General features: G+C 44.4%; 1 protein-coding gene across 3 annotated transcripts in view; it reads right to left on the bottom strand.

Moving 5' to 3' along the window:
• LOC126236048 (phosphatidylcholine:ceramide cholinephosphotransferase 2-like) overlaps nt 1–22,487 on the bottom strand; it is a 321,725-nt gene that overhangs the window by 95,501 nt on the left and 203,737 nt on the right. Inside the window, exon 1 of one of the 3 annotated variants that reach the window (XM_049945088.1) lies at nt 4,240–4,260. The exons of the other annotated variants lie outside the window; for them this stretch is intronic. The gene's annotated coding sequence lies outside the window, so the exon portion shown is untranslated. Of the gene's footprint in view, nt 1–4,239; nt 4,261–22,487 lie in introns of those variants that run through there. 3 annotated transcript variants of the gene reach the window in all.

Below are 22,487 nucleotides of genomic sequence, written 5' to 3'. Positions count from 1 at the left end.
TCGGAAGCCTGCTACCCATTTATTGTTCATTCTCTCTTTCTAGGATGTTCTTTCTCATGATTGAAACTCGCACTGCACTGCAGAAAGCAGAATGTGTTGCTAATGCAATGGTTTCACTCAAAAGTGGAACCACTGCGAGACATGCATGATTGAATACAAATGCAGATGCTAGGCAAGCCTGCATGTTGCGCTGTTGTATCTGAACACAAACGGCGCCTGAGCTGTGTCCTCAATACTTTGCAAGAGTCAGCCGTGATCAGAACAGAGTTCTGTGTGGTTGCGAGTAGTGCGTTATGTCGCAGTTAAGTGAATACGAACGTGGGAAGACTGTTGGCTATCGTATGGAGGGCGCTTCCGTAACCGAGGTAATGTTTGGTGTTTCAAGAGACACCGTATCAAAGATTTATACTGCATACAGAGAAAGCGGAAAAATATCATCTGCTAAGTCGCAACGTGGAAGGAAGTGTGTGTTACGCGATCGTGACAGATGGTCATTGAATAGGATTGTGAAGAAAGATAAGGGGACGTCAGCTGCAAAAGTCAGTGCAGAGCTGCATGTCGCGCGCGTGAACCCTGTCAGCCCCGAAACATCACGAAGGTACGGGGTGTTCAAAAAGTCTCTCCGCAGTACCGTATGAATGTTAGCCGCGCGTGCCGTTGCCACATTCAATATACCGAAGTGAAACTCAGTGAAATACAAGTTATTAATTTCATGAATATTCATTTTTACTTACAAATTTTCACATTAAATGTTGGAAGTGTCCCCCCTGTTGTTGAATACACAATTCAATTCGTCTAATCATGTTTCCAAACACAAGCTGTAACATTTCTTCTGTAACAGAAGCAGTGAAAGTGGATATTGCAGTTTTTAGTTCATCGATTGATTTTGGACGGTTTTTATAGACAGTTGCTTTCGCTGCATCCCAGAAGAAAACGTCAGGTGGTGTTAGGTCAGGCCGGCCGAAGTGGCCGAGCGGTTCTAGGCGCTAGTCTGGAACCGCGCGACCGCTACGGTCGCAGGTTCGAATCCTGCCTCGGGCATGGATGTGTGTGATGTCCTTAGGTTAGTTAGGTTTAAGTAGTTATAAGTTCTAGGGGACTGATGACCACGGCAGTTAAGTCCCATAGTGCCCTGAGCCATTTCTTTTGTTAGGTAATGCGATCGCGGAGGTCAAAGTCCCTGCGAAATTATGCGATCACCAAAAACATCAGCAAGCAGTGACACTGAAACGAGAGCTGTATGCGCGGTTGCACCATCTTGTTGAAAATAACCGTTCAGTATTTCACTTAACACAAGTTCTCCTATGAATGGGTGCAGAATATCACTGCAGTGTCGTTGTGCGTTTATTGTTTCTTTGAAAAATATGGGACCCACAATCCGACGTCTAGAAAGTGCAATCCAAACTCATATTTTCACAGAATGAAGTGGTTCCTCATGAATACACAATGGATTCGCAGTACTCCACATACGAGAATTTTGCGAGTTCATTTACCCGGATAAACGAAAGCACGCCTCATAAGTGAAAAACGTTCCATTAAGAATATCCCTTCCATTCTGTTGATCGAAATTTTTGAACCATTGACAATAATGCAGTCTCTTGCCTCGATCAGTATTTTTCAGGTCTTGCACGACTGTCACCTTGTATGGGAAAAGTTCTAATTTTTCCTTACAGCTGTGTGGGCCGTTCCGACACAAACACCGATTTCCTGGGCGAGTTTTCGTACTGACTTGTTCCGACTCATTGACATTTTATCGGAAATATCGAGTAGTTTATCCTCAGGCAAAACGCTAGGACGACCACTTCTCGGTGCAACTGTCACTGAACCTGTACTTCGCCAGCTTTGAGCACTTCTTCGACTAAAAACACACGTTCTTTCATGGTTAGCATTTTAACAGTGACAAAAACGAAACAAACGAGCAAAGGAACTAAACTTAAACCTTACGTCAACACGTAACGACACACACCAACGATACTACTGACGCTGGCTGAGATAAACGAAACAGTGGAATGTTAGGAGAGTCTACTTGAAGGGAAGTAACCCAGGCAGGCGAACAATCACACAGCATGCGCGGCTAACAATCATACGGCACTGCGGAGAGACTTTTTGAATACCCCGTAGCTCCATTAGCAAGGAATTTGAAGGCGAGCTGGAGTTCCGAACCCACTGATCAGTGATGCAAATGCCCGTAATAAGAATACGGGGTGCCAAAGCCATAAAACCTGGACTATGGAGCAACGGATGAGTGTCGTTTGCTCGGTGAATTCTTGTTTCACACCGTTTCCAACTTTACGCCGAGTTCACGTCCCATGAGTGAAACATCGCAGGGGTTCGGTGACGATTTCGGGAGCCATAGCGTGGTGTTCCACGGGCCCTGTGGTCACTCTGCAAGGCTGCATTACTGCCAAGGATTATGTGATCATTTTGGCGATGAGGTCCATCTCATTGCATAGTATTTGTTACCCAGTGCTGATGCTGTTTTCCAAGATGACGCGGCCTATGTTCGCAGAGCTCGCATCGCCCAAGACTGGTTTTGTGAGCAGCAGAAGGAACTGTCGCATCCCACCTGGCCACTACAGTCACCAGATCTCAATACCACTGTGTCTTTGCGGCCTACTTTGGAGATAAGGCTGCGTGGTGACTGTCCACCTACATCATCGTTACTTGAACTTGCGGTTATTTTGCAGGAACTATGGTGTAAGATTCCCTTGAAAACCATACAAGACCGATATTTTTCCATTCCGAGACCATTCGAAAAAATGATGCTAGGGGTTTTCTGACGCCGGATCAGGCATCATAACGTGTTGTGTTTTGGGTATTTCTACATTCTTGTCCAACCCCTGTACGTACGTAAGTCACAAAATTCGGGTCAAAGAAATTCGCAATGAAAAGAATTATAAATGTCATGCAATTTTCCTTTGTGACGAATATCATTTGTTAAAGCATACACCCTGAGATTCACGACACGCACTCAATAAATTCACATAGCATACAATAATTTCCTCGAGCTTGAAGTAACTCACCCATACCTCAAACATTTTTTTACGGAGAACTGTTTGTTTTACTTTCTTTCCTAGCTTTTATTAAAACGTGGATTACCCTTTCTTAGACACCCTGTATTTTTGGTTTTGACGAATCCTACCAAATGTGAAAATATGGGACACCATCTCTTTTTTTAATTCCCTGTGTGTGTGTGTGTGTGTGTGTGTGTGTGTGTGTGTGTGTGTGTGTCCTGCAAAATTTTCTCGCTGACTATTTTAATGTTGAAGGTGGCTTTCACGAAGAAAAATGTGTGTCTGTGATCCAGCAGCGCATGTATAATTTTTATACTTAGTCTGAAACGCTTGTATGAGTGTTAGAAGGTAGACTGCTGAGAAATAAAATTTGATACTTTGCGCCGTTTCCGAATTAGTAATGAAGTCAGCCAGTCAGGCCATTGCATGCACAAATCCAAGACGCCCGCCACAGACGGTGCCGCCAAACGTGTTCTTCGTTTGGATTCCCAAAATCGAACAAGAGCGGTACAAAAACTGGACACAGAACAGTGGTAAGTAATGAACCTGATCCAGAGGCTGACAAGTCTCGTGCGTGATCATCTACGCTATGAGAACAATCGACACTAATTGTATCTGGCGGGCAGCTTGAATTTGGTTGGGCGTGCGGCGACCTGATTTGACAACTTCAATGTTAATTAATTCAGAAACGGCGCAACGTATCGAATTTTTTTCTTGACAGTTGTTTCTCAGCAACACCTGCACTGCAACACTCTTACAAGCTTTTCAGACTGTTTCTGACCACCCTGCATATTTCAAAAAAACATTTTCTGTCTCTTTCCATATGGTTTATATTTTTTAGTTTTATAAATCTGCATATTTCTCGGTTCGCAACTACGACTGAGGTAATTAAGATGTCTCACGGCCTAGCATTTTTGAGAATCATTTGGGATTACAATCATTCTTGTCCAACAGAAAGACGGAAGCACTTATCTCACGTGTGGTCAGTCAGAGAATGCGTTCAAGAGTTGCTCAGTTAAATCGAGATATTTCAAAACCCGTAACCAATCAGCTTGAATTTTCTTCTGGTTTGCTTTTTCGCAATAGATTTCGACCCAAAGTGGGTTTTGTTCAGACAGAAGTTCTATCTCAACACAAAACGTGGCATCCTTTACACATATCTTACCCTTCTCGACCCTGAGTGTCACAGCACGAAAAACCGAAAAAAAGGTGCATGCATACTCACTACCGCGCATCTTCCATAGCAGGTTATCATCTACTGTTTGCAGATTGCGGTCTTCGACCCCGTGGCGTAATTACACAGCGCTGGTGCCACGTCAGCCCTGTCAGCTGACTTACCTGAAACAACAGAAAAGAAGACATGATAAGAGGGTTGTTACTTGCGGTACAGGTGAGCTATTAAAACATAACGAAGAAAGAATCTATGGCGAGCCACGTTTTTTTTTTCTTTTCGTTTACTATTCCTTCTACATTACTGGCCATTAAAACTGCTACAACACGAAGATGACGTGCTACAGACGCGAAATTTAACCGACAGGAAGAAGATGCTGTGATATGCAAATGATTAGCATTTCAGAGCATTCACAGAAGGTTGGCGCCGGTGGCGACACCTACAACGTGCTGACATAAGGAAAGTTTCCAACCGATTTCTCGTACACAAACAGCAGTTGACCGGCGTTGCCTGGCGAAACGTTGTTGTGATGCCTCGTGTAAGGAGGATAAATGCGTACCATCACGTTTCCGACTTTGATAAAGTTCGGATTGTAGCCTATCCCGAGCGCGGTTTATCATATCGCGACATTGCTGCTCGTGTTGGTCGAGATCCGAAGACTGTTAGCAGAATATGGAATCGGTGCGTTCAGGAGGGTAATACGAAACGCCGTGCTGGATCCCAACGGCCTCATATTACTAGCAGTCGAGATGACAGCCATCTTATCCGCATGGCTGTAACGGATCGTGCAGCCACGTCTCGATCCCTGAGTCAACAGATGGGGACGTTTGCAAGACAACAACCATCTGCACGAACAGTTCGACGACGTATGCAGCAGCATGGACCATCAGCTCGGAGTCCACGGCTGCGGTTACCCTTGACGCTGCATCGCAGACTGGAGCGCCTGCGGTGGTGTACTCAACGATGAACCTGGGTGCACGAATGGCAAAACGTAATATTTTAGGATTAATCCAGGTTCTGTTTACAGCATCATGATGGTCGCATCTGTGTTTGGCGACATCGCGGTGAACGTACATTGGAAGCGTGAATTCGTCATCGCCATACTGGCGTATCACCCACGGGGTGGTATGGGGTGCCTTTGGTTACACGTCTCGGTCACCTCTTGTTCGCATTGACAGCACTTTGAACAGTGGACGTTACATTTCAGATGTGTTATGACCCGTGGCTCTACCCTTCATTCGATCCCTGCGAAACCGTACATTTCAGCAGGATAATGCACGACCGCATGTTGCAGTCCCTGTACGGGCCTTTCTAGATACAGAAAATGTTCGACTGCTGCCCTGGCCAGCACATTCCCCAGATCTCTCACCAATTTAAAACGTCTGGCCAATGGTGGCCGAGCAACTGGCTCGTCACAATGCGCCAGTCACTACTCTTGATGAACTGTGGTATCGTGTTGAAGCTGCATGGGCAGCTGTACCTGTACACGCCATCCAAGCTCTGTTTGACTCAATGCCCAGGCGTTATCAAGGCCGTTATTACGGCCAGAGGTGGTTGTTCTGGGTACTTATTTCTCAGGATCTATGCACCCAAATTGCGTGAAAATGTAATCACATGTCACTTCTAGTATAATATATTTGTCCAATGAATACCCGTTTATCATCTGCATTTCTTCTTGGTGTAGCAATTTTAATGGCCAGTAGTGTAGATTACATCTATTGTTTAGGTAATTACAAGAAGTCATACCCACAGATTCTTGCAACGTTATTTATGTTTAACACATGTTTACATAATTAAAACAGAGTTTCATTGTAAATAAGCAACACGAGAGAAACAATATAACAATACCTACATGTAGGAACAAACAAAAGGACGAAATCATTGCGACTAAAGCAACCACACGAACCCACTGAGGCAGGACGAAGTGTTACGTCACAGCTACAGCGAACTAACTGGAAGCTCTGCCGGTCACCTGACGCGTACCCTGGTTACGCAAGGTCGCGGCGCATGAAAGGAATTAAAATACCGCCACAGACGTCATCGCCAGATGCCGCTGTGCGGTCACTCGCAAAACATCCGCGCATCGCCTCTCAGTACGCAAAACAAGGTTTGCAGGCGCAGTCGCACTTGACTTTGAAGGCTTCTTTTTACTAGACGTGACGAGCAGCTGAAAAAGCATTCGGCCTCACGAAGTGTACAACCATCGGAAAGGGGCATTTTTCAGGGGCTTTCGTATACTGTCCAACAATAGTTGGTGTATCTGCACAGCCGCGATCAGGTTGCCGTTCTAGGTTCCATCACAGGAGAAAAACAGACGGCACAAATGAAAAACTGAGCAGCAGAGGACGCGACTCTGACTAATGGACAGTTCTTTGCGTTGCGCTACAGTTCTCATGAATGCAACGCTTCCTTTCTTTTAAAGTGGAAGCTCTTCGGTTTTGTAACCCAACTTTACATACAGAGAATATCAGTTGTAATGCAGCGTAACATACACTTCCGTTTGCATGTACAAGGGTTGAACAAACGAAATGAAGAGAACAATTATATCGAAATTCTAATGACCGAGTCAGGTGGCGCAGTGGTTAGCACACCGGGCTCGCATTCGCGAGGGCGACGGTTTAAAAAAAAAAATGTTCAAATGTGTGTGAAATCCTATGGGACTTAACTGCTAAGGTCATCAGTTCCTAAGCTTACACACTACTTAACCTAAATTATCCTAAGGACAAACACACACACCCATACCCGACGGAGGACTCGAACCTCCGCCGGGACCAGCCGTACAGTCTATGACTGCAGCGCCAAGACCGCTCGGCTAATCCCGCGCGTCGACGGTTTAAACCCTCGTCCGGCCATCCTCATTTAAGTTTTCCTTGATTTCCCTAATCCACTTCAGGCAAATGATGGGATTGTTCCTTTAAAAGGGCACGACCAATTTCCTTCCCAATCTTTCCCTATCTGAGCTTGTGCTCCGTCTCTAATGACCTCGTTGTCTACTTACGTGAAACATTAATCTCCTCCTCTTCCGAAATTTTAATAAAAATATTATAATTCCAGTTCATGTGGAACAGTGCAACTATACATAATTGCCATTGACGTTGATACCCCGACGCAGCGCGTAAGAAGGGACTGGACGGCGTCAGTGTAAAAACTTAGGGGTTGCTGACGGATCCTGTTTTTCTCGGTGACTTGCACTCCATTGTCACTCGTGAACCTCAGACCTCTCTGAGACTGTTTTAAGGAGATACCGGGGCTGTAAGGAGAATGTTCCGGAACATCTCACCGAAATTTTGAAAGAGCTCGAGAGTCTTCTTGGCCACATGTGGGCTAGCGTTGTCCCGGAGAAGCTCTAACCCATTCGAGAGCTTCCGCCTGCACTTGCAGTTGATGGCCTGTTTGAGCCTCAGCAACGTTTTTCAATACTGGTCGGCGTTAACTGTTGCACCCCGTGGTAGCCAGTCGATTAGTAAAGGTTCTTCTTCCGCGAAAAAGAAACTGAGCATTACTTTTCCGGCCTTCGGGGTAGAGTGAGCTTTTTTGGACTAGGGGAGCCGGGATGCCGCCGCTCCATGTTAATTCGTTTGGAGGCAACGTCGATGTCGTGTCACCGCGTTTTATCACGTCCGGCAATCTGAGCAATGAAAGCCGTTTCTTGCTCCGCGTATATCAAGGGATGGGCCAGGCAAACGCCCCTTCTCGCCGATTCTGATTCTCTGAAAGATCCTTGCCCAAACACTGTGCACGAACTTTGCCATAACGATGCCTCTAGTGGATTATCTGATACACAGTTCCTTTGCTTATCGACAGTTCGACAGCGATGTCATATGTTGTGGTCCGACGATTCGTTCGTATGAGCTCCTGCACAGCCCAAATCGTGGCAATGGCGGCGAAGCGTGCCTGCCCAGGGCGTGGCATAGTTCAAATGGCTCTGAGCACTATGGGACTTAACTGCTGTGGTCATCAGTCCCCTAGAACTTAGAACTACTTAAACCTAACTAACCTAAGGACATCACACACATCCATGCCCGAGGCAGGATTCGAACCTGCGACCGTAGCAGTCGCGCGGTTCCGAACTGAGCGCCTAGAACCGCTCGGCCACCAAGGCCGGCGGGCGTGGCATGTTTACACGTCCCGCCTCATAGCGCTGACACCACCAGAGTGTTGTGCATAGTGCGACACTTTGCTCTCCGTGCACCTCTTTCATCCTGTGATAAATCTGTGAAGCGAAGAAATTGGATAAGTGCTCTTTGTGCTGATCGGGAGGAATCCAGCATGCAACGAACTGCGAAAACAACTCTCCACAAATGGGGAAACTGCTGCGAAGCCGATAACTCCGCTTGTGCAACTGGGAATATCATTCTCGGCAGACACATTCTCCCACTGAGGTTACATACAGCAACGCTACGTCAAAGGTCTCCTTTTCAACTGGTCTCACCTAATAACTTCCATTTTTTTTAGCTCCACACAATTAGCACACATTTTACGTTACGTCCAAAGAATCAGCACGGTTTTAGAAAGCATCACTCGGGTGAAACTCAGCTTACCTATTTCTCACATTGGTTACCGCGAACCATGGATGAAGGGCAACAGGCAGATTCTATATTTCTAGATTTCCGAAAAGCACTTAAGGGGAGCCGGAGGTGCCTATGCTGCCCATGTTAAAATCACTAAGTTTGAGGAACATTTATGAATAAACTACCAAATAGAAAAATTTGAATTTTTTTTACGTATAGAGTGGTTTAGTATTGCAGTTATGACAGAGGGATTTTGGAGTATCTTTTCTAGTTTCCTTCCAATTATTTTTTATTAATGACCCAAATTTTTTTACAAATAATTGCTTTATAATTAAACTGAAATGAAGCTATTGAACATATTGCCAAATGGCTGTGTTACAATGTAAGTTTGACCACTAGGAGTGCTGTATAAAAATTTCATCTCTCTAGCTTGAGTGGATTTTGAGAAAATGTTCCTTATATTCGAAAAATTCTAATTTACGGGAAATGGCTATCAAAGTTTCACAAAGCATTCCTGCACTATAGGATGGATTATCAGGGTCTTCTTCTTCATCCTCCAAAAGCTTCCTCTTCTGTCTTCTTTTCTGGCCTGTTGTTCCATCATACTTCATATGCCTTTCTCTTCTTTCTGCTCCTCTTATCCTTCCTCTGTCAATATTTCTTAGTGCTCGTACAGTGTCCACCCCAGCTGTAAATCCTAATGCCTTCAGAACTTCACACTTCACACTGTTCCCTTGGTTGTAGGTTGCTATTGCATCATAAATGCCAAAGTGCAGTGTCTTTATGCTTACAAACACCCGTTTAGGAATCACTTTCCAAATCAAATTGTTTACACTCTCATTAGGATTCTGCGTCTTTCCGTGTAGACATTTGTGTAACAATTCTGGCTGTGCTAAGTCATGAAAAATTGGTTTTATTGCATTTATCACAGCTGCTAGCAAACCATGTTTGTGATCATAGTCCTTTTTTGCATTATATTTGCACCAGGAATCTTTTGGGCACAGGCTGTGTTGAGGGTATTCATTGGAAGAGGCAGTATGAAGGGACAATGCCCACACTGCTTTTCGCATGTCACTAACATTACTAGTATTTTGCCTTATAGCATACCCATAGTATCTCTGTAGACGTTCAATCACCTCATCAGTAAGCCTGCCTCTCCCTCCTATTGTCTTTCCATCACTGAGCTTACTTGAACCCAAAGTTTATTTGAGCCTTCGGAACCCAAAGTTTATTTGAGCCTTCGAAGACGTGCACCCATACGCTTTCGCACATGCCCAATGCATTCCAACTTTTCAACTACAAATTCATTTCCATATGGTTTCAGCTCCTCTACAAACCTTTGGAGTCACCATCCCCAAGGTAGTATTTGCTAGAAGATGTCATAAGGCTATGGCCGGCCATGTGTTGCTTAGCAGAAGAACGCACTGTTTCAGTAATTGTAGTATCGCAACTTGGTATTAGTGTTAATTTTCTTTTCTCTACGTTCTTCCTCTTCTTATATACACGGTTACTAAAACGTGTCATCGTAACCAGAACAACACTTTACACAAGAAGTATAATACTACCAACAACAGGCGCAACACTGAACTAATTCGAAACGGTAAACAGCAAAGAGACGATGTTCCGCGCTCTTAGCGCTTCATTTGTCACAGGAAACAATGTAGCCAACCCTTGCACACTCGCTGTATGCGTAACATAAGGCGCTGTATGCGTAACAGGCCGAGAAAATCCCAAGCAGTTCGCCAGAAAGTCACGAGAGGGTGTTAGATGCATTCAGCGACCGCCCATTTCCTCTGCAGGCTTGGGGGAAAATGGTAATAACTCCACTTCTAGGGCGAGTAGAACAATAAGTTTACATTAAATAGGAATGTTCCAATTAATTTTAGGTAGCAAAAAAATCGTAATTTTTTGGATTTGACCACCTCCGGCTCCCCTTAACACGGTGCCCACTGCAGACTGTTAACGAAGGTACGAGCATAAGGAGTAGGTTCACAGATATGTGAGTGGCTCGACGACTTCTTACGTAATTTACCCCAGCACGTTGTCCTCGACAGCGACTGTTGATTCGAGACAAGCGTACCGTCAGTAGTGCCCCAGGGAAGTGTGATAGGACCGCTATTGTTTTGTATATATATAAGCAATCTGGCGGACAGGCTGGGCAGCAATCTCCGATTGTTTGCTGATGATCTGTGGTGTACGGGAAGTTGTTGTCGTTGTGCTGCTGTCACTTCATTTCATGACGAAGACGCCACGTTTAGTTTTTATTTTGCTAGTATCCTCGTATTTTTACTAATGTTAGTAGTGGTACCACCCTCCTCTCAACAGGGTTGTGTCATTATCTTAAGTAAAAAAAAGTTGTACCCCACACGAAGTCTGATTTCAACCCTGCAGAGTTTTGTAAGATACACATGCTGTGCTGTGGAGCAATGGGTGTGGTTGATGATGGACACACTTCGTACGCCGCGATCGCACTTTTATTGTTCCAAGATGACAGGTTTCCTGCCCACATCTGATGTTATGGATCTTGCTATAAAATTGCCATGTTACGCTACATAAAGTCAAAGCATAAAAGGCACTTCCCACGTATACATATCTTGATAAAAATCCAGTTGATAAAATTCAAACAGTTGGCAAAATGCACACAAATGATAAAATGCACATAGTTAAAATCCTCGTATTTTATCAACTGGATTTTTATCAAAAAATGTATAAGTGGGGAGTGCCTTTAACATGGCAATTTCATACCAACTACCGAAGATCAGACGATGGCCGCGTAAGACTGTTGAAACCGCAGCGTACGAACTGCAGTGACTGACTAGCATGGTTCTATTATAGGAGCTGTGCCCTTGCCTTCGACTTCTGAGCTGACTTACCCAGCCAGGGGCACATGCGGTTTCATGTGGACTGCGGCCATTAAGCAACTTGGTATTTTTCGTACTAACAAATGTTTGCCAGAGGTGACAGAAAAAAATCCTATACATAATTTGTATGGTTAAGGAACCACGCTCTGTTGACAATCGGTTGTTCTTCTTCCGCTGTTCAAGCTTGTGCCTGGTCTCTAATGACTTCGGCGTCGACAAGACGTTAACGCAAATCCTCCTGTTACATAGCAAATTATACAGAAAATTAGACTTCGCCCTAAACAATTAATTAGTACTATCTGACCAAGGAAACATGTCTACATTATGTCTACAGCGTGTAGATCCTCTCATACACGTATTATCAAGCCGAAATTAAAAAAGATTTGATAAGGCCCTGTTTTATACAGAATTCAATACAATTAACAAAAAAAAAAAAGCTTCCGTAGACCAATGGGGGGGGGGGGGAGTGGAGGTGTCCTCATATGAGAACAGTGAAAACGTAAATGACTACATCTTACGTAGAACCTTTATTAACAACATCAATGACTACAACAAATAGGTGTACACACTGTCTTGATTTTATTTTATGAAATGAAATTGTTTCGTTCACTCGCAGACACACAAACATTACACTTCTCATAGATGTAACGGCCTACAATCACGATCATTACAGCTGTTGGCATTTGCATCGCTTGACTTGGCGGGCCATTGCGATCCACCATCCAATCGTAATTCATTGAATATGGAACGAGAAGCCCTCTTTTTTATGTCTGTACGATAATTTGTTTCCACTGAAGATCGACCTCTATGCTTTTCTATATTAGCCTAGGGGCCGCTCTAGTTTTGAATGATAATAAATTCACATATTCTTGTCCATTCAACTTCGCGAGTATCCAGGCATTCACTACAGTTACATTTAGCACGTGATAGAAAGTAACCATGCACCACTTAAGATTTCCAGTGTCTTTTCTGTAGAGAACAACTAGGGAATCCATTAGGTCAATTAATTCCAAATACTTATCATAAATTCGCGTTTAGCGGGGATCTTCTGACCTCTTCAAACTCCTTTTCCTTTCGACTAAACTGGTTAGCAATAGCTTCCGGTTATAGTCCAGCAAATGATGATACAATAGTTACAAGTGAATCGTCAATCCATCTTCTGACATTAATGTCTTGAGTTAGGGTGTTACTGTAGAACTGATGTTTCCCTACTTCTGTAACATGCCATATGTTTAGCTTTTCAGTTTTCATCTACATCTACACGATTACTCTGCAATTCACAATTAAGTGCCGGGCAGAGGGTTCACTGAAAGTTATAGTACCAAGAGAACGCTGCTGAAGAGATTATCAACGTTAAGTTTGTGGTTCTCCCCATGAATGTCCGCGAATAAAATTGATTTTGCTACATCCCAGAAACGATTGTGTGCTACACGCAATAAAATACCGTATTATAAAAGCATAAAGAGAGAGAGAAAAAGAAACGAATGAATGAATACAGTAATGCAAAGTTATCTTGACGGATAATGCCTTTATATGATAACACGAGTGATTATTACGAAAATCAATATTCACAGGATTCAGACATCCGCAAGCGCTATTAAATAACCAGTAATAACTATCAACGAACGAATTACAACACATACATATGCGAAGACTGCAGCACCTTTTCCACAAATCAGTGACACTGGCGAATTGCAGACTCCATTGACACTTTTATTTGACCTCATTTACGGAATCTGCGCTTTTAAGGTCACGTCAGGTTTAAAATATGAGAGAAACGAGCCAAAAATTACACGTCCTCGTTTGAGGACACGATGCACTAGAGGGCTAGATGCACGAACACTGATGCCACACGCCAGGGCTGCAAAGAATGCGTGTCGACTATGAAGCTCGTGTAGCTGTCCGACAGACAGAATCATTATCTCGCGTGGCACTTTCGTTTCAGTATATGTACCGTACGCGGCACAGGGACGTCGGATGATCGGTCATTCAATTCATAAATGTATTGCAACTGATTCATAAACGTTTTGTTCGAAACCGATGATGGCAATTATCAAGAAAATGATTTCAGGACTCAACTAACTTAGTGGTACGGGGAGCTGTTATATAGCTTATCTTGCTACAGACTCTTGATATTCTCGATGTTCCACTTACTGACAAAACAAGGTTTGTTTTACTTTCTTCTGGTAGGACACGCATGTGTACGTCTCTCTGGCCATTTGTACGTGTTTACTGTCTTTCTTTTTTCTTTCTACGTCTTTGTATCTGAACATAACGCTTGCGAGTAGTAATATGTCGAGAACAACTACAGGAACTCGGTGTAAGAAAAAGAGAGCCTGAAGAGGTAGGGGGGAGGGGGGGGGGGGAGGGTGCGCACTGGAGACAGAGTTTTGAGCCGGTGCCAGGAAGTGAGTCAGCCTCATTGTCAGCAGCAGAGGTGGACAGTCACACAGTCGCAAAGGAATTCCCAGAAGCTTGCTAATACAGTCGTCCGGTCGACATTGCTACAGTTTCCTACCGCGGGGACTGCAGATAGAATGGAAATGACTCTTTAGTTGTATTACAGTTTTAGTATTGATAACCCCGACACGCAGCGTTATGTTTAAATGCCACACGCATCTTTATGAAACTGTGTTTTATACTAACAGAAAGAGGCCCAGAAAGAGGACATCTCTACGTTTATACCTACAGTGTGTGTTTACTTCGCAAGCCGGCCGATGTGGCCGAGCGGTTCTAGGCGCTTCAGTCTGGAACCGCGCTACCGCTGCGGACGCAGGTTCGAATCCTGCCTCGGGCATGGACATATGTGATGTGCTTAGGTTAGTTAGGTTTAAGTAGTTCTAAGTTCTAGGGGACTGAGGACCTCAGATGTTAAGTCCCATAGTGCTCAGAGCCATTTGAACCATTTATACTTCGCAGACCACCTTACGGAGTGTGCGGAGCGTACTTACGGTACCCAAGTACCAGTATCATTTTTATCCTTCCCCGTCGAAACAGCGAATACTGCGTGGGGGGAACGACTGCTAGACATCTCCGTACGATCTCCCAATTCTCTGATTTTGTCGCTGTCGCCATTTCGGGAGATGTAAAGGGGTTGGGAAAAAATGGAAACACCGCGAGAAATACACGAAGGTGGTAGCCAAGCCTGCAGGTTGCACTGTTGGATTTGACCACGAACGACACCTGTGCAATGTGCTCCGAGTTATATCGAAGTTAGGTAAATTCTAAACTGGGCGAACTGTTGGTTCTCGTATGGTGAGTGCTTCTGTAACCAAGAAAGTCCAGTTTCGTATTTCGAGAGTCACCGTATCTAAGATTTATACCGCACATAGGGAAAGCGGTAAAACATCCGCGGTGGCACAACGCGCACGAAAGTGTGTTGAGTGATCGAGACAGACGGTCATCGAAGAGGAACGGCGGAAAATAAGAGGTCGACAGACGGAAAAAAAATAGGAAGGGAGCTCTACAATCTGGGAACTGCAGAGCGAGCTGTAATTCCAAAGCCACTCATCTATGGTGCCAATGTCCGTAACACAACAACGTGGTGCCGAAGCCATAAAACCTGGACTATGGAGCAATAGAGGAATGTCAGTTGTTCGGATGAGTCTTCTTTTGTATTGTTTTCATCTCCTGACCGAGTTTACGTCCCAAGAGCAAAAAAAAAAAAAAAAAAAAAAAAAAAAAAAACTTGGCGGGGGTTCAGTGGTAATTTGGGCAGCCATATCGTGGTATCTACATCTACATCCATACTCCGCAAGCCACCTGACGGTGTGTGGCGGAGGGTACCTTGAGCACCTCTATCGGTTCTCCCTTCTATTCCAGTCTCGTATTGTTCGTGTAAAGAAGGATTGTCGGTATGCCTCTTTGTGGGGTCTAATCTCTCTGATTTTATCCTCATGGTCTCTTCGCCAGATATACGTAGGAGGGAGCAATACACTGCTTGACTCCTCGGTGAAGGTATGTTCTAGAAACTTCAACAATAGCCCGTACCGAGCTACTGAACGTCTCTCCTGCAGAGTCTTCCACTGGAGTTTATCTATCATCTCCGTAACGCTTTCGCGATTACTAAATGATCCTGTAACGAAGCGCGCTGCTCTCCGTTGGATCTTCTCTATCTCATCTATCAACCCTATCTGGTACGGATCCCACACTGCTGAGCATTATTCAAGCAGTGGGAGAACAAGCGTACTGTAACCTACTTCCTTTGTTTTCGGATTGCATTTCCTTAGGATTCTTCCAATGAATTTCAGTCTGGCATCTGCTTTACCGACGATCAACTTTATATGATCATTCCATTTTAAATCACTCCTAATGTGCACTCCCAGATAATTTATGGAATTAACTGGTTCCAGTTGCTGACTGCTATATTGTAGCTAAATCATAAGGGATCTTTCTTTCTATGTATTCGCAGCACATTACACTTGTCTACACTGAGATTCAATTGCCATTCCCTGCACCATGCGTCAATTCGCTGCAGATCCTCCTGCATTTCAGTACAATTTTCCATTGTTACAACCTCTCGATATACTACAGCATCGTTCGTAAAAAGCCTCAGTGAACTTCCGATGTCATCCACAAGGTCATTTATGTATAATGTGAATAGCAACGGTCCTACGACACTCCCCTGCGGCACACCTGAAATCACTCTTACTTCGGAAGACTTCTCTCCATTGAGAATGACATGCTGCGTTCTGTTATCTAGGAACTCTTCAATCCAATCACACAATTGGTGTGATAGTCCATATGTTCTTACTTTGTTCATTAAAAGACTGTGGGGAACAGTATCGAACGCCTTGCGGAAGTCAAGAAACACGGCATCTACCTGGGAACCCGTGTCTATGGCCCTCTGAGTCTAGTGGACAAATAGCGCGAGCTGGATTTCACACGATCGTCTTTTTCGAAATCCATGCTGATTCCTACAGAGTAGATTTCTAGTCTCCAGGAAAGTCATTATACTCGAACATAATACGTGTTCCAAAATTCTACAACTGATAGACGTTAGAGATATAGGTCTATAGTTCTGCACATCTGTTCGACGTCCCTTCTTGAAAACGGGGATGACCTGTGCCCTTTTACAATCCTTTGGAACGCTACGCTCTTCTAGAGACCTACGGTACACCGCTGCAAGAAGGGGGGCAAGTTCCTTCGCGTACTCTGTGTAAAATCGAACTGGTATCCCACCAGGTCCAGCGGCCTTTCCTCTTTTGAGCGATTTTAATTGTTTCTCTATCCCTCTGTCGTCTATTTCGATATCCACCATTTTGTCATCTGTGCGACAATCTAGAGAAGGAACTACAGTGCAGTCTTCCTCTGTGAAACAGCTTTGGAAAAAGACATTTAGTATTTCGGCCTTCAGTCTGTCATCCTCTGTTTCGGTACCATTTTGGTCACAGAGTGTCTGGACATTTTGTTTTGATCCTCCTACCGCTTTGACATAAGACCAAAATTTCTTAGGATTTTCTGCCAAGTCAGTACATAGAACTTTACTTTCCATGGACGCCACGGTCTATGACCATTTTGGGTAAACATGTCCATCCCACGGTACAGTGTTCGTTCCCCGATGGTGATGCTGTGTTCCAAAACGACAGGGCCCCTGTTCGTCCAGCTGTGGGTTTTTTGTGGTAATCTTTTAGTGTAATAAAATGTGTTTCAGCGATGTGCTTCTGATGAAATGAAATTTGAAAGAAATGTGTCACAACCACCTCGACCAAGCCCTTCCACTCATTTAACCCGTGTCAGTCTCTTTCGTCTATTCCAGGTGCGTTGTTTTGACTTGGGTCTTTCAATGCTCTCTCAAACTGTTATCGCAGTAGCGGTCTATCATATCTCCCATCTCATATTCATTTACTTTCTCATCCCTCACAACAGGCGACTGTAGCATTCACAGAACGAGGTCTCGCCCACCCGGGAAACATGAGCCGCCGCCCCCCTCCACGCCAGCAGGCAGACTTAACGCCTGCCGGCTTTGTGGGACAGCGGAGCACACAGCGGCCATCAAGCACCACCTGGCCGTCGCCGTGTGACATTCCCGCGGAAAGGCCGCCCCACTTGCACCCGGGTCGCGCTGTCCCGTGACGTCACATGCCTCTGACACAGAGCGGGCGCGCGGTCGATACTCCGCGACGTCACACGCCGGTGACGTCATTACCTACTGACACTTGGCGCCTGGGCTGGGTGCAGGAGGTAGGAAGCGCGGGGGGAGGGGGAGGGGGACCGCGGGCATCACGCCACCTGAGAGGGCGGATAAAAAAAAAGAAAAAACGAACTGCGCAACCGCCAGCCGGGTCGGGGAAGTGGGGTAACTCCGTGCTCATGTTGGTGGCGCTGTCTTGCTGCAAATGGGAGTGTCACTTGGGCAACCGCTCATTAGCTTTCTCCTCCTGGTTCACAATCCTAAAGGTGGCGACAGATAAGAAAAGCTCCCCTGCAGTAACAGTCTCCTAGTAACCTTTAGGTTCCATAAATTTACGTCCTCTCTCCGATGTCCTAAACAGTCAATTGTTTCGCAACAATGTGCACCTTGGGATGGCTGCGAGTTGATAATAACGGCAAAATAACAACGAAGTTCCGCGCCAGTGATATACACTAGAGTTGGGGAACACGATTCTTTTTCCCGATTCGATTCCTTCGGTTCAATTCGATTCCTACCATTCGTTCACGATTCTTTCTAGTCTGCGATGGCACGATTCTTACGGAATGCAAATAGTTCTACATCTTGAAACTTCCTGGCAGATTAAAACTGTGTGCCCGACGGAGACTCGAACTCGGGACCTTTGCCTTTCGCGGGCAAGTGCTCTACCATCTGAGCTACCGAAGCACGACTCACGCCCGGTACTCACAGCTTTACTTCTGCCAGTATCTCGTCTCCTACCTTCCAAACTTTACAGAAGCTCTCCTGCGAACCTTGCAGAACCTGCGGGAGAGCTTTTGTAAAGTTTGGAAGGTAGGAGACGAGATACTGGCAGAAGTAAAGCTGTGAGTACTGGCCCTGAGTCGGGTTTCGGTAGCTCGGATGGTAGAGCACTTTCCCGCGAAAGGCAAAGGTCCCGAGTTCGAGTGTCGGTCGGGCACACAGTTTTAATCTGCCAGGAAGTTTCATATCAGCGCACACTCCGCTGCAGAGTGAAAATCTCATTCTGGAAACATCCCCCAGGCTGTGGCTAAGCCATGTCTCCGCTATAACCTTTCTTCCAGGAGTGCTAGTTCTGCAAGGTTCGCAGGAGAGTGAAAATCTCATTCTGTAGTTCTACATCTTACTCACAGATGGCAGGACATGTCTGAAATTGTCAATGGGGTTAGAATCAAACTGTGTCATGATAAGAAATGACAGAAATTATTTATTTATTAGTTTATCTAACATGCATATGACGTTACAAGTGTGATTCTCGATTTATACGTGTAATGCCTTATTGATGAAAGGTCACATTTGATTTGGTTGCATCTATTGTTTTATTTCAGTATGCCAGGAAAGAGGTACTACAGACGTCTGTTTTATAGTAACAAAATCTTGGATTTCTTGATTTTAATCGTGTGTATTGGGAGCTGTGTACTCTCTGTATATCGCTTCTGTCATCACTAGTTCGTGTATTACTCGCGCAAACTAAGCTGACGTCGGCGCCGTGGCTGATGGTAGCGGTAGTAAATGGGAAACCCCTTTACGCTCGTTCCCGTCAGCCACCGTCAAGTGTCAGCTTGGTTTTCACGAGTAATTATTTACAAGGTCTTTGCGAGTAATATTACGACCTACGAACTTGGTTTGTTCGTTCCGAGCTTCCTTTGTTCACACGCATCCTCCACTTGACTGCCATCTGGCGGTCGTAATCATTCGGCACGACTCGGCATGATTCGGAAGTTGCCTTCGATGAATCGTTGGAACTTGAAATCGTCACGACTCAGAAACACGCAATCGTTCTTACGATTCTTTTGAACGACAATTCGTCCGTATCACGATTCGATTCTTACGATTCTTTATTTAGAGTCGTTCAAATGAACGACTCATTCACGAATCGCCACAGCTCTAATATACACTAAGGCGAGAAAGGTCATGGGATACCTCCTGATATCATGTCGGACCTCGTTTTGCCCGGCGTAGTGACATGGCCTGGACTCAGTAAGTCGTTGGAAGTCCCCTGCAGAAATACTGACCCGAGAAATACAGCCGTCCATAATTGCGAAAGTGTTGCCGGTGTAGGATTTTGTGCACTAACTGACCTTTCGATTATTTCCCATACGTGTTCGATACATGTACGGTCAAACCATTCGCTCGAATTGTCCAGAATGTTCTTCAAACCAATCGCGAACAGCTGTGGCCCAGTGACAAGGCGCATTGTTATCCATAAAAATTCTATTGTCGTCTGGGAACATTTAGTCCATGAGTGGCTGCAAATGGTCACCAAGTAGCGAAACGTAACCATTTCCAGTCAATGATCCGTTCAGTTGGAAAATGGTTCAAGTGGCTATAAGCACTATGGGACTTAACATCTTAGGTCATCAGTCCCCTGGACTTAGAACTACTTAAACCTAACTAACCTAAGGACATCAAACACATCCATGCCCGAGGCAGGATTCGAACCGTAGCAGCAGCGCAGTTCCGGACTGAAGCGCCTAGAACCGCTCGGCCACACCGGCCGAACCGTTCAGATGGACCAGAGGACCCGGTCATTTCCATGTAAACACAGCCCACGCCATTATGGAGCCGTCTTCAGCTTGCACAGTGCCTTGTTGACAATTTGGGTCCACGGCTTTGTGGGATCTGCGCCACATTCGAACCTTATTATCTACTCTTACCAACTGAAATCTGGACTCATCCGACCACGCTACAGTTTCCCAGATGTCTGGGGTCCAACCGATATGGTCACGAGCCCAGGAGAGGGGCTGTCGAGCTGTTAGCAAAGGCACTCGCGTTTGTCGTCTGCTGACATGGCGATTAACGCCGAATTTCGCCACACTGTCCTAGCGGATACATTCGTCGTACGTCCAATCTTTGATTTCTGCGGTTATTACACGCAGTGTTGCTCGTCTTTTAGCACTGCCAACTACACGCAAACACCGCTGCTCTCGGTCTTTAAGAGAAGGCCTTCGGCTACAGTGTTGTCTGTAGTAAAATGCAATGCCTGAAATTTGGTATTCTCGGCACACTCTTGACACTGTGGATCTCGGAATATTGAATTCCCAACCGATTTCCGTAATGAAATGTTCCATGTTTCTAGCACCAACTACTATTCCGCGTTCAGAGTCTGGTAATTCCCATCGTGTGGGCTATGTCACTTCGGAAACCTATTTATGTTAATCACCTGAGTAGAAATAACAGCTCCGCCAATGGCTTATGTCGTTACAGCTTGTTTCATTTAATTTTGGAAATTTGTGGTAACTTCCCATGGAACCAAACTACTGAGTTCATCGGTCCCTAGGCTTACACACTACTTAATGTAACTTAACCTAACTTATGCTAAGGACAACATACACCCATGCCCTAGGGAAGACTCCAACCTTCGACGGGGGGAGCCGAGCGAACCGTGGCAAGGCGCCCGAGAACGCGCGGCTACTCTGAGCGGCGTTTCACTTAATATTTTGAAACTATTCGCAAGAAAGGATTATCTTTACAGTACTTAATTTTTATTCTATTCAATTTGCAACAGCTAATCACAAACAATGCTGTATTTCGAATCATACTGTAGAATTGACAAATTAATGTTTACATAGCAAGTGAAGGCATTTTATCCTTAAACGTTGTTGGTTCCTATTGTCCTCACAATCTTTTTTAACTGACATTAGTATGTCGACATAAATTACCGACGTCGCTTCTTCATAGAATTCACCTCATTCCAATAGGGTCAAATGTTCCGTAACAGATATTGCTCACAGCTTGTATTTTCTTGCGTTTTTTCATATAACGCGACACGAAATATGTTCTTTTTTTCTTTCAGTGCATGCACTGACAGATACATTTACTTTTTAAGTTCCCATGGTACAAAGATAATAATTACTAATCCGTTGGGGAATGTAATACTGCGATGAAGTTTCCAGGGGGGAAAAAGTCGTACAGCGAATTGAGGAGAAGCAGTTATTGTTTTCCGGGCAGTATGTACTGATGATCATACCGAAAACGCTGTCAAAACATGAGCTGCAAAGTATTTCTTATTCAACTATACATGATATATTAAAAATGTTGGTGAACTTTAAACTCAACTATAGATGTGTATATAAACATCTTTTTAGCACTGAGAAGGGGCCGTTCTGGTTTGCAAAATCGGCATAAACGTTAAGCTACAAAATAAACAGTAACAAAAATATTGGTTTGTATTACGTTTGTCAAAATAGAAACAGAAGGTTTATTAACATTGATCTTTTTCAACCACAGAAAACAATTTCTGTAGTTTTATCAGTAGATGGAATAATAGTGTTACAAACCTATTTGCCTGTCGTTTCCGCTAAGTAAGAAATAAACATTTGTAATTTTTCAGGTTTTTTTTAAACGAGAGGAAATAGTGCTGACATTTCGAATTTGTCAAACAATTTCGTAAAAATATTAGAAAAGAGCGTCGCCATAGGTCCATTGTGAAAGACGCACATCGAAGTACCAAAGATGAGATTACATCCCATCATCGGACTGCAGTTTAGGTACTGTTAAAATCTTTGCTGCAGTAAACTATTAATGACTGTAAGATTCGTAGGTATGAACTGTAAGACGAATATTACCGCGATCGCTTAGAAAACCATAACGACATTGTACCTACCATACTGAAATATTTTCATTGCGAATTTAACAATAGTTAATATCATTTATGTACAAGCACACTTAGTTATTTGACTTTATACAGAAGAAAATGGATATCAGAGAGAGCGCTATCTCACTGCTGTTTCGTGTCATTTTAGTTTGCGATGCTCTCACAGTACACGTGTCGCTTAAGGGCAGACTGAATGAATTAAA

Source organism: Schistocerca nitens, chromosome 2, assembly GCF_023898315.1.
Source record: "Schistocerca nitens isolate TAMUIC-IGC-003100 chromosome 2, iqSchNite1.1, whole genome shotgun sequence".
NCBI classification, from domain to species: Eukaryota; Metazoa; Arthropoda; class Insecta; order Orthoptera; family Acrididae; genus Schistocerca; species Schistocerca nitens.
This window is presented reverse-complemented; position numbering and strand designations above follow the sequence as displayed.